The 11,530-nt window shown below is 39.8% G+C and overlaps 1 protein-coding gene across 3 annotated transcripts in view; it reads left to right on the top strand.

The window, feature by feature from the left end:
- The first annotated feature begins 10,785 nt into the window (after positions 1-10,785).
- The window catches only part of BACH2 (BTB domain and CNC homolog 2), a 413,528-nt gene continuing 412,783 nt past the window's right edge, over positions 10,786-11,530 (top strand). For all 3 annotated transcript variants that reach the window (XM_007484325.3, XM_056818596.1, XM_056818597.1), the window contains exon 1: positions 10,786-11,529. The gene's annotated coding sequence lies outside the window, so the exon portion shown is untranslated. The remainder of the gene's footprint in view (position 11,530) is intronic.

Below are 11,530 nucleotides of genomic sequence, written 5' to 3'. Positions count from 1 at the left end.
ACCCTACAGTTTCATAGATCCTAAAGCTACATTTTCCTAAGTGATTCACAGCTTACCTGGGTCAAGTTCATAGCCAGGGCTCAAGTATCAAAAACAGGGGGTCTGGACTGAACAAATAGGACTGAGTCCTGAACATTCCAGTACCATCAACACACATAAGACCCCACTCCACCACAGATAAGATCAAACTTGAAAAATGGAAAGAAGAGGGGGGGAAATGAAGAGGAGTAGAAGAAGAAAATGAAGAAAGATTCAAAGAAAAGGAAAGAAAAGAGAGGCCAAGCTTTCAGCCAGAGCATTTTTCATGAGCTTAGAAGGAACAGAATGAAACAAAAATCCAAAAAATAGCTGAATGAATGCCACCTTGTCCCACTATACTGTAATTGATGCAAAAAAAAAAGTCCAGTTTCTTTTTGCCCATTAAAATGCCTTCTTTTAAGCATGTCACACAATCTGAAATCCAGTAAAAGTTCACTTATTCTCAGCCCAGACAAAACAGGTCACTCACATCTCTTTGAAGAGATTAGAAAGAAAACCAGTGGTCCTATGTCAGCTACAAAGTTTAAAAATTTTTCATTTTAGGAAAATCCATATTGAGGATTTATTTCCTTTTTCTAACATCATCTAGTGTTTTAATGATCATCCATCTGGTATCCTGACAAATTGTTGCTAAGACCAAGATTTTTTTTGGCAATGGTCACTTCTACCAATATCATCACCAAATTTCAGAATTTCTCCGTATATGTGGACCATTACTGACATGGTAACTGAAGCTAACAAATCCTTATTTATCTTATGTTTGGCATCCTAGAGTAAAATGTAATTGCTGAAACAGTTTGGGACAAAGAGTTACATTTCTTGTCCAAAAAGCTTGAGATCATCAGTGGAATGGTAGTGATAGTGAGGTCCTTGAGTCAGAATTGGTAGTGGAGGTATTTTAAGAGTGAAGTCAGGAATAGAGCTAGTTAAGAGAAGGCTTCTGAAGACTGCTTCCTCCTCCCCACTGGAAATATTGGCAAGTCACAAAGGAAGGAGATGCAGAAACATTAACCAATTGGGAGAGCTACATTCTACAATGGGTGTGTGTTGTGTATTGTATGTGTGAAGGAGAGAGAAAGACTGACATTCACTGAGAGAAAATTATCTGGACTACATTTCCCAGGAGAATATGCAGGAACCTACTATGGCAACATTACCAGTTGCTTACTTTTGATTAGGTAAGGAGCACTTCCAGGTTAGGAAGGTTTTGCCTGTGTGTCTGTTTTTTAAGGCTTTTTTTGGTTTGGGAAATGAGTTGGTGGCAGAAATCCAGGCATGAGGAGAAGACAAAGAGAGAGGCATGGGTGTCATTGACCTGGCCATGGCATACTATAACTCTGCCATCTTAGATGGAGAATAATGAAGGCTATAAGATCTGTGGAGAAAGGTTTGGATTTATCAGGTTCGCAAGGCACTAGCATCCTCTAAACTGAGAGAAGTCAACATTTTCTCATTGTTAGAGCAAGATTAGAAGGGAAATCACTTAATAGAATAGCTTCAGAATCTAACCTTCCAACAATAGTGCCATGAGTAATCTGTGTCTCTCTTCCACGATGTTGGGGTTACCATGGGATTAATTGGTAGCTCTAGGCTTTAAAAAAAAAAAAGGCAAGAACTAGGGAATTTACAAAAAGTGATGTTATTAGCCTGTGCCTAAGCCTTATAAGCACAGGTAAGTCAGATGAGGGAATAGTAGACTTGCCCCATGATCATGCCAGAACTTCAGTCCAGGGCACAGGCAGGGACCATAGGCTGTAACATAAAAGATCAAAACTTTGAAGACCAATTGAATCACACAATTTCCCTGGCACTCCCTTTATTACTACTTATATATATATATATATATATATATATATATAATGCTTTAAGATTTACAAAGCATTTTTCTCACAACAATGCTATGACATGTAGTGCAAATATTATTACTTCTATTTTATAGATGAAGAAACCAAGGCTCATAGCAGTTAAAAGCCTTGCAATGGTTATATAATAGTGAGTGTCAGAGCCAAGATCTGAACCCAAGATTCCTGATATTGAATCCAAGATTCTTTCTGTTATGACATGCTATCTCTCATCTCAGATAATTTTGTACAAACCTCCTGAAATTGGTTTCTCTCATTTTAATTCACTGAATTTTTGGAACTGAAAAGGAGTTCTTGGGCCAACCCAACCTGGTCTTTCAGCTTTTGCTTGCTTGACTCTTGACTCAGACTCTGTTGTTCCTCCTAGGCTGAGATTGCCCTTCCCTTGCTCCAGTGTTTACCTCATCATTTGCCAATATTTGCTGGCCATTCCCAGGGTAGTATCTAACATCATGAAGTGAATAACAGTGTATACCATATTTATCCCCTCCTTTTATATATAGAAAATAGGATTTAATAAAAGAGACACTAAGAAATTAATTTATTCAAAATCCAAAAAGTATTTAAAAGTGGTTGTTATGTGTTCAATCTTATGAACCTGGATTACAAGGTCACACACTGAAAGCTTTAAGGGACAACGAAATCATCTAGTCTAACCCTCCCATTTTATAGATAAGGAAAAGAAGGCCAGGAAGAGAGAAGTGACTTGCCTAATATCACAAAGGTAGAAAGTGATAGAGTTGGGATCAGGTAAATGTTAAAGAAGAAAAAATTGTCTTTGAATTTCAGTTCAATTCAATTCATCAACCACTGATAGTATATTTATTACAAACATTATGCTAGGTGCTGTGAAGGAAGAAAGTATCATACTAAAAGGCTGGCCAGGAGGTAACAGGGATAGTTGTACTAGAGAGGAAGAAGAATACTCTGTCCTCCAACAATAGAGCTTGGAAAAAAGGAGAGCTGGAGAGAAGAGAATTTGTCAGTTTTTGTCCACTTCTGTCCAGTATGGGGACATCTCAACAAGCTAAAACCCAATCTATCAGGAAGTTATGGTGAACTAACACAAGAACATTCTCATTTAGAAGTCTGGATCGGAGCTTTGAATGTAAACATGAGTCAGTTCACTAGATCTTGGAACTGAGGTAACTATGCTGAGTACCAGCCTTGGGGCATGCCTTATAACTCATACTGCCAATATACCACAACCTTTTCCAGCTTTCAAAAAAGTATAAGGGACAGTCACTCTTTCAAATGTATCTGATCCATAGTGACTGTAACAGTCAGCAAGACTGTTCATTCTAAGGGGACTATCATTTAATCACAAGAAATATTGTCCTCATCGATGTTTTTCATCCATCCTTGAGTTAAATGAAGACCTATTTCAAGTCCTGACATGACTGAACTGGATTCACATACTCTTCTAACAACTAAAATGCAGTGTGGTGAGTTCCCCCATGGATAGAGCTGTGAAAAATATGTCTAGCGCATGACCCAGTGGAAAGATCATTTCTTAGAAAAGGCTGATGGGTCATACTTGGCCCAAATCTTCCATCATTTGCACAAACAGTTGCCATTGACTTCAGGATGTGTTACACACAAGTGGTGACATGAGAGCCAGGTTGGTTGAAAACAAAGAGATGTTGACAGTGTTCAGGGTGGATTCCTTTGGATAATAATATATTTTTTAAAAGAGCTTTAAAAAATAGATTGGGAAATCTAAGTAAAGAGTCATTAGTTGCATTAAAGAAAATTTTTGTAGCTAGTTAATACAACTCTGTTTACCACTCTAAGGCTGTGGGATGAGTCTAGGAATTGGATTTTGCAAGAAGTAGTTCCTTAGAGTTTAAAATCCCAAAGTTCTAACTAGGGATTTCTTTTAAAACTGCTCTTTAAGAATTGTCTGACTAATTCTGGATCTATTAAGATTTATTCGAATTTTTGATAAGCAACTAGTGGTTGTGGATGGAGTCCTGGGCCTGAAGTCAAGAAAACTTGTCTTCCCAACTTCAAATCTGGTCTCAGACATTTATTAGCTATGTGACCCTAAGCAAGTCACTTCACCCTGTTTGCCTCAGTTTCTTCATCTGTAAAATGAACTGGAGAAGGAAATGGAAAACTGCTCCAGTATCTTTGCCAAGAAAAGCCCAAATGGGGTCACAACAAGTCAAATATGACTGAAACAACTGAACAACAAATTATTGGTTAGTTAGTGCTCATCACCAACCTAACTTTTATCATAGGAGATTTCATTAGTCATATCTTGCTATAATAATTAGCTCATTTTTTTAGATTATAGGAAATAGAATGGACTCTTAGGATCACCTGGTCCTTTTCTTGGCTATTTTATGGAGTTTACACCAATGGAAAAGTTAGGAGTACAACCACAATAGCTTAGAGCCCCCCCCCCTCTTCTCCACTAGGAAAATTCCCAACATTTAAGCAAAACTTTGGCTCTGCACACTAACTTAAATTTTTGTTTATCTCTAAGTAATCTCTAATTTCTTAATGTTTGAGACAAAAATCAATATACATAAACCATTTAGGTAAAGGAATTAAATTTAAAAGCATTTATTAAGTGTCTATGTTTCTATCTGGTTTGATCCTCAAAACAACCTGGGGAGGTAAATGCTGTTATTATTGCCATTTTGCAAATGAAAAAGTTGAGGCAGTCAAAGATTAACTGACTTGACTAGGTTCATACACCTAGTGTTTAAGGTTAGATTTTAATCTAGATCTTCTTGGTTTTAAATTCAGAGCTCTGTCCACTGTATCACCTAGCTGCATTTATGCAGATTATAGTATCTGTTACTATAATGAAGAGGAAGTGTTGGGGAAAGTATACCTATTTATGGAACTTTTACTATTCCATGAAGAAGTGAATATAATCAGTCACTTCAACTTGACTCTTCTGAGATGATATGCTTATAGAGAGACATGGTGGTCTTCCTTGACCTCTCCCTTCTGTGTTGTAGCTCAGTCCTGCTTTCACTTTCTCGTTTCAGTCTCTCCTTTCCATTTTTGCTTCTACCTTGTTGTTCCTGGACTATTATTATTTTTTCTATTATTTCTTTTCCTATCATCTCCTTAAGTCCTGGATGAGACTGAGAAAGTTGATCTTATTGTTTCTGCTGCTCAGATCTTGAGGTTCTCTTTCCTTCCAGTCTCCTTCTTACAGATTGTATATACTCCTTTAAGAATTCCTGTGCAAGATTCAAGTTCATCTTCTGGCTCAAAGATAGTCACAAATTGCTCTCAAGGTAGAGTGTTGTCTCTCTGAACCATGAATTTCAAGATCCTAGTAATTTTTCAGACATCTGTTATGCTTAAATCATAGGCTCGTTTATTCAAAACCTATTTGGGGAAGGGGTGAGAAGAGCAAAAAAAGAGGTAGAGGAGAGGAATGATCTCCAAAGTTAGCTGAGATCCTGAAGGCACAAAGTCCCTTCATAATCCTGTATTCAAAGTGTGTCAGTTTGGTAGCATTCAGACCTTGTGCAATCCTCTGGGGAAACCAGTCACCTCTGTCCTATAGAGGAAAATTAGTGTAGGACTTTGATGGAGGTTTGCATAAATCATCTAAAAAATATTTGCCTCAACTTTACCTCTTAGAGATCTAACTTCATGCTCTATTTCTACAGATAGCATGATGAGAATGATTCAACTCATGAAGTATTGCTTCCAGAATCCTTTCATTTTTAGTCATTTCAATATTCCAGAGGAGAGATTGGGATAAGATTTGGAAGAAATGGATGTTTTGCGAGATGCTATATTTCAAAATGTAGTTGTATGGAGATCAGGGTCCCCTGAACAAAATATGGTACCAAAGGACTCAACTTTGCTAAGTATAATAAAGATAAGAATTTGGGTTAGATAGCTGGAGAATGCTGATCTTACTTCCTTAGTTTAATTTTTGTTCTGTTTCAAATTCATATGCAGTTAAACCAGAGAGAATCTTGGGAAATTGTCTGATTTCTTTAAATCTTAAATTGTAAGGAAGATATTAGAAATTAAGTATTGTTGTATTAGTTTAGGGATAAGTATAGAAGCTGGCTTGAGAAAGTATTGGAGTTTGAAACAGAGTTGAGATAGTTTCAAATGTTGACAGTATGTGAGGGAGGGGTAACATTTTTCTGTGGCAGTTGGTCTCTGGGAGTTACTCTCTCTTGGAGTGGTGGGAGCCGATGACATCTTTATTCTCTATCCTCACTGTCTGAGGTAGAAGGAAAGGAGGGGAAAATCTGAAAGAGCTTAGCTTTTTCCAACTTGGGAAACACTAGTGACTATCTATTGCTGTTATATAAAGTGTTTTATATCTGAGAAGACAACAGAAAGACCTGGTCTTTGGTTTGGACTCTAAATCTGCTAAGGCTCAGAATCCTAACTTGGTTCTTGCTGAGGCTCAGCCAGCTAGCCTTTGTTATTTTATAACCTGGAGACATAGTTAAGAATTATATACTTCATATAAGGATAATAGTGTTTAGTTTATTGTAAAATAGTGAAAATTTGGGTTAGTCCAATCAGGAAGGATCAGTGTAGCCTGTGGAAACAGGAGAAGTAGTTCCTTTAGGAACCAGGGAGTTTTATTTGGGTGGAGTTAGAATCCCTTAGAGTCAGAAATCTTTTTTATCCTTATATTTTTCAATAAATAGTTTTTTTGCCTACTATTTTTACAACAGTTATATTGTAGAAATAGAGAGATTTTGCATTTTCCCTTATCCCTTATCTCTCTATTCCTACAATATATAACAGGAAGCTTTGAACATCAGCTCATTATGAGTTCACGGGGTCAAAGGATCATATATTCAAATAAAGGGACCTTAGAGACCATTGAGTTCAACCTCTTTATAAAAAAAAAAACAAACAAAAAAACTGAGGTGATAACATAGTGACTTGTCCAGAGTCAGACATCTAGCAAATATCTAAAGTAGCATTTGAACTCAGGTCTTTTTTACTCTAAATTCAATGTCATATTTTATGCCATGCTGTGAAAGGTTTCAAAATACAATTACTGAATGGGTGTCCCTATGAGTATAGACTTTGTTGGACAATCCTTTTTCTTCTCTCCTTCTTGATGAAGAGAGGCAAAGATAAACCCTTCCCGGGTCTTTTTTTTAATTTTTATTTTTTTTTTTATATCTCTTTCCTGAAAGGAGGGAAAAGACAAGATGTAGGGTGTGACAATTTTTTTAATTTTCACCATCTTTGACAACTCATCTTCCTTCCTGAGATTTAATTAGTTCTACTCTATTACAAAAATTTAACATTTTTTAACCTCCTGGCCCTCAGATCCAATGGATCTCCTCCTCTACTGTATTACGGAGTTTAGAGCAAATCAGAAGTTAGTACAATCACAATAGCTCAGAGCCCCTGGTTAAGAGATCTCCTAACATTGAGGTCCTAATTAAGTTTTTTAAATCTCTAGTTAATACCTGGCCTCGTAAGTTTGGTGTAAAAATCAGCATATAGTAAACATTCAACTTAGAAGCAAGCAAAATGTTATACTATCTTTTATTAAACTTATATGGATAAGGAGCTTTTTTGAAACTATTTTTGGAATTTTCTCCCTCTTTGAAAAGGTAGGTATGACCAGTACCTTTAACTTGAGTCTTTGCTACAAGATGCTGCTGAGGGTAGGGCGGAGGAGCATCTTCTTGAGCTGATGCAGCTCAATTCTCCCCTAAATTTCTCTTTCACCCATTGCCCCTGTGCTTCAGATTCTTCCTGTCTGATCTCTTAGGTCCTAGTTAGGCCTTCAGACACTGCTGACCAGGTCTTTTTAAGTCCTGACTTCATCTAAGCCTACGGGTACTCTACTTGGATATTGTTTGCTGGGTATGGTGACCATGATGAAAGAATTCTCAGTCTTCTTTCCTTTCTAGGGAGACATTTTAGCCACTAGCAAAAAGAGATAGCTAAGCTGACTCTGAAGAAATGAACATACCAGTAAAAAATGCAAGACTGGCTCAGCCCAGAAGAGCAATGTACCTAATGAAGAACAGGTGAGGCAAAAATCCTGTAGCCAGCAAGAAACAGGTCTGTCCAATAAGCCCAGTAAAGTCTGCAAAATGCTCAGTAAGAAATAGACTTAGTTATAGTAATGTAATGATACACCAGAAGACATCAAGGATTCTGTATCACTGGAGGGATAATAATATCTAACACTAATATAGTGATTTAAGGTTTGCAAAACACTTTGTATATATTATTTCATTTGATCCTTACAATAAATCTATAAGTTGGGTTCTATGATTATTCCTATTTTATATGAGGAAACTGAAATTGTGAGTGATAGTCACACAGCTAACAAATTTCAGAGGTAAGATTGGAACTCAGGTCTTCTCGAGTCCAAGTACAATGCTTTGTCTTGATTTCCTAAATGTGGGACCTTCATTTGTAATTTTATGCATGCTCACTCATTTCACTGGTAATGGATATATTTGTAGGAGAGAGCACAAAAGGTCTATGGACGGAATATTCTGTTCTTTTCTTTTCTCTTTTTAGTCTCTTATATTAGGCAACTAGATGCCCTATATTAGGTCTGGTCCTCCTAGAATTCAACTTTCTGATCTTTCTCACAATCTATGTCCAATAATATCTATTTCTTTTTCTTTAAAATTGTTTTCTGACATGTTTCGATCCATGTTCTCCCCCTTCCATAGATTACACATATACTGTCTTTAATACATATTTCTATGTTTGCCATGTTGTAAAAACAGATACAGGATGCTTATATAAGAAAAAAAAATCATGAAGGAGATGAAATGAAAAGTAGTACACTTGGATCTGCATTGAGGCTTCATCATTTCTTCTCTGGTGGTAGCTTTTTTTTGTCATGAATCTCTTGGAATTGTATTGAAGAAGGAATGTTCTTTTGCAAATCTTTTTATTAGGCTATTTCATTAACCACTTTTGCTTTAAACTAACTGTGCCCTCTAGCTGATTAAAGTAAATATAAATGCATTGGTGGCGGCTTGTGAGCTATGCTTTGAGTGAATTTGGACCCACAGAATTGAACTTGGGATAGCTATTCTGGTGACCCCACATGTGAAAGAGGGATGCTACAAATACCACTTCATGAAAAATGCTGTTGTATTGTGGGGCTACCAAGACTATCAATATCAATGAAGATTTCATTCAAGTGGTTAATTCAAGAATCCTACAATGGCCACCAGGCTGAAATTTTCAAAATCAAGTCATCCAAGATTGCATACAATGTAAAGCATCTCCTTTTTTAGTATAATCAAGAACTTCAGGGTTAGCTAAATGGCTCAGTGGACAAAGAGCCAGGCCTGGAGATGGGAGGCTGTGGGTTCAAATGTGACCTCAGACATTTCCTAACTGAAGGCAATGGGCTAGATGGCCTTTCAGTTCTTTGGTTTTGAGACAATGGGGTTTAGTTATTTCCCATCCTGTCATTCTCCAAACTTAGAGTGGCTAGTTGGTTAGAACATTGATGCATTTTCTAGTGGAAATATACAAGACAAAGCCCCGTGTTCATTTGGAAAGGATATTTTAAAATTACATCCTTATTTGAAGAATGTTAAATACAACCTTTTAGTGGATATTTTTAAATTCTCTATATACTATTTAACTGTTTCCCCAGCATATGTTGGTGCCTATTTAAGGGGGAATTTATGTTTCTTCTCTATCCATTGTGAGCCAGAGTTTTATAATATTCATTAACAATCAATACCATATGTATTAATACAGAATACTACATGTACACAAGGGGGCAAAGTTACTGCTCTTTGGGGAAAGGCTGAATTTCCTGGCTTTGGCAGGGTAAAGTTGCAGCTACCAATCCTGTACTAACATAACCTTGTTTTATTACAAATTTATTTTCATTTTGAGTCCTAATTACTCCCTTTAAAATCTTAAACCACCATCAAGGTTTGCTCTGGCACTGGAGCACCAAAAACACTTGGAAATCAAATTACAGCACCCTGGCTAGCCACCAGGCATGAAAGGAATGGAAAACCCTCCTGGATACACCTTCTTGCAATGAAGTGGAAGCTGGTGCTAAGGAAGTTTGATGTAGAAATGTAAGATTAATTTGTCTTTTATCTGGCCCACACTTAATCAAAAAATTCTGGGGTAAGGGAGTCTCAGTTACTCTCAGAGGCACACGAAATTTAAAAAAAAAAAGGTGATTGCATTTGGGCCAACCCAAACCTAGCTGAGAGTCTTTTTTCTCTTCACAGAATGCAAACATCAAAAGGTCCTCAGCTGGGTGGCACAAGAGAGTGACCAGTAGTATCCAGCTACATTGGTTCTGTACATCATCCTTCTTTCTCATCCTTCCGTATTTCTAGGCAGGTCAAGTTCTTTGCCAACCCCCACCCACATTCGGCAAGGAGTGCTTTGAAATCACCCCTTACACTTACACACACACACACACACACACACACACACACACACACACACACACGCAGGCATGCACCTTCAGAAACCTGTACACATATAGATATTCATAACTTCCCCCCGCCCCCTCCTTCAACTAGCCTAAGGGATTTCGGAGCCCAGAATAACCAAGGTCTTATACCATCTTGGACCCGGGACCAGCCGGGTCCTACGCAGACCGGGCTAGTGCAGAGCTTTCCAAGCCTTCGTGAAAACCCGCGCGAGCAGGACAAAGCGCGAGCTGGCGCGAGCAATAGGGAGGCCGCGGCACGCGGGGAAGGGAAGCGGCAGCGGGAGGCTGTGGCAGCAGGCGGCGCAGTGAAGCGCGCGCCACCACGAGCAAGCCAGCGGAGTGCGCGCGCCCGGGGCCGTCCCCACTCCTCTTTCCCTTCGCTAAGGCTCCCCCTCCTCCTTCTCCTCCTTTCTCCCACCCCCACCCCCCGCCCGAACCCGGAGCGCTATTCGCGGAGCGGCTTACGCTAGTTTCTGAGCGTACGGTACCCCAGCGGCAGGAGAGGCTGCGCTACCCGAATCCCGTAAAGTTATTGTGAATGGGGAGTGGGGTGACGTCAGCCCCCGAATGTCAACAATGTAGCGATTGAGAGTGTGGGCGTTCCGTAGAGAGAGCGCGAGCCAGGGAGAGCGAGTAACAAACAGAACCGAGGAGCCGCCGCCTGAGCCGCCGTCGCCGGAGCAGCAGCAGCAGCAGCAGGAGCAGCAGCAGGAGCAGCAGCAGCAGCAGCCGCCGCCGCCGCCGCCGCACACGCCGGGGCTGCGAGAACCGCCGCCACAGCAGCAGCAGCCGCTGGACGACCAAGCTTACAACCGCCACTGCCTCTTGCAAACAGCAGCATTTATCAGTATAAACCCACGGCGGAGCTCGATCCGTGCGTGACACCGAATCTTCCCCGCCAGCCAAACACCCCCACCTCCCCGGCCCCCTGCAGCCGCTTACCTCCTCCACCCGCTCTCTAGCTTCTCCTTCGCCCCTTCCCTTGTTATATTTTCCCCGTATTCCCCTCCCTTTCCCTACGGATTTGGGGGGGCTGGGAACGAGCTGCCATGTGATGCCTGTCTGGCCGGGTTTCACTCGGTAACCCCCAAACCGAAAGCCACACACCGGCTGGCCGGCCGAAGCCGGGGCCGGGGGGTGGGTGGGGGGTGCTTGCAAGCCTGAGGAAGGCGAGAGAGAGAAAGAGGAAAAGCCGCAAAGTTCCTGGAAAAGG

The sequence above is a fragment of the Monodelphis domestica genome, chromosome 2 (assembly GCF_027887165.1).
Source record: "Monodelphis domestica isolate mMonDom1 chromosome 2, mMonDom1.pri, whole genome shotgun sequence".
In the NCBI taxonomy this organism is placed as follows: domain Eukaryota; kingdom Metazoa; phylum Chordata; class Mammalia; order Didelphimorphia; family Didelphidae; genus Monodelphis; species Monodelphis domestica.
Note: the sequence above shows the minus strand (reverse complement) of the source record. Positions and strands in the feature narration are given on the sequence as shown.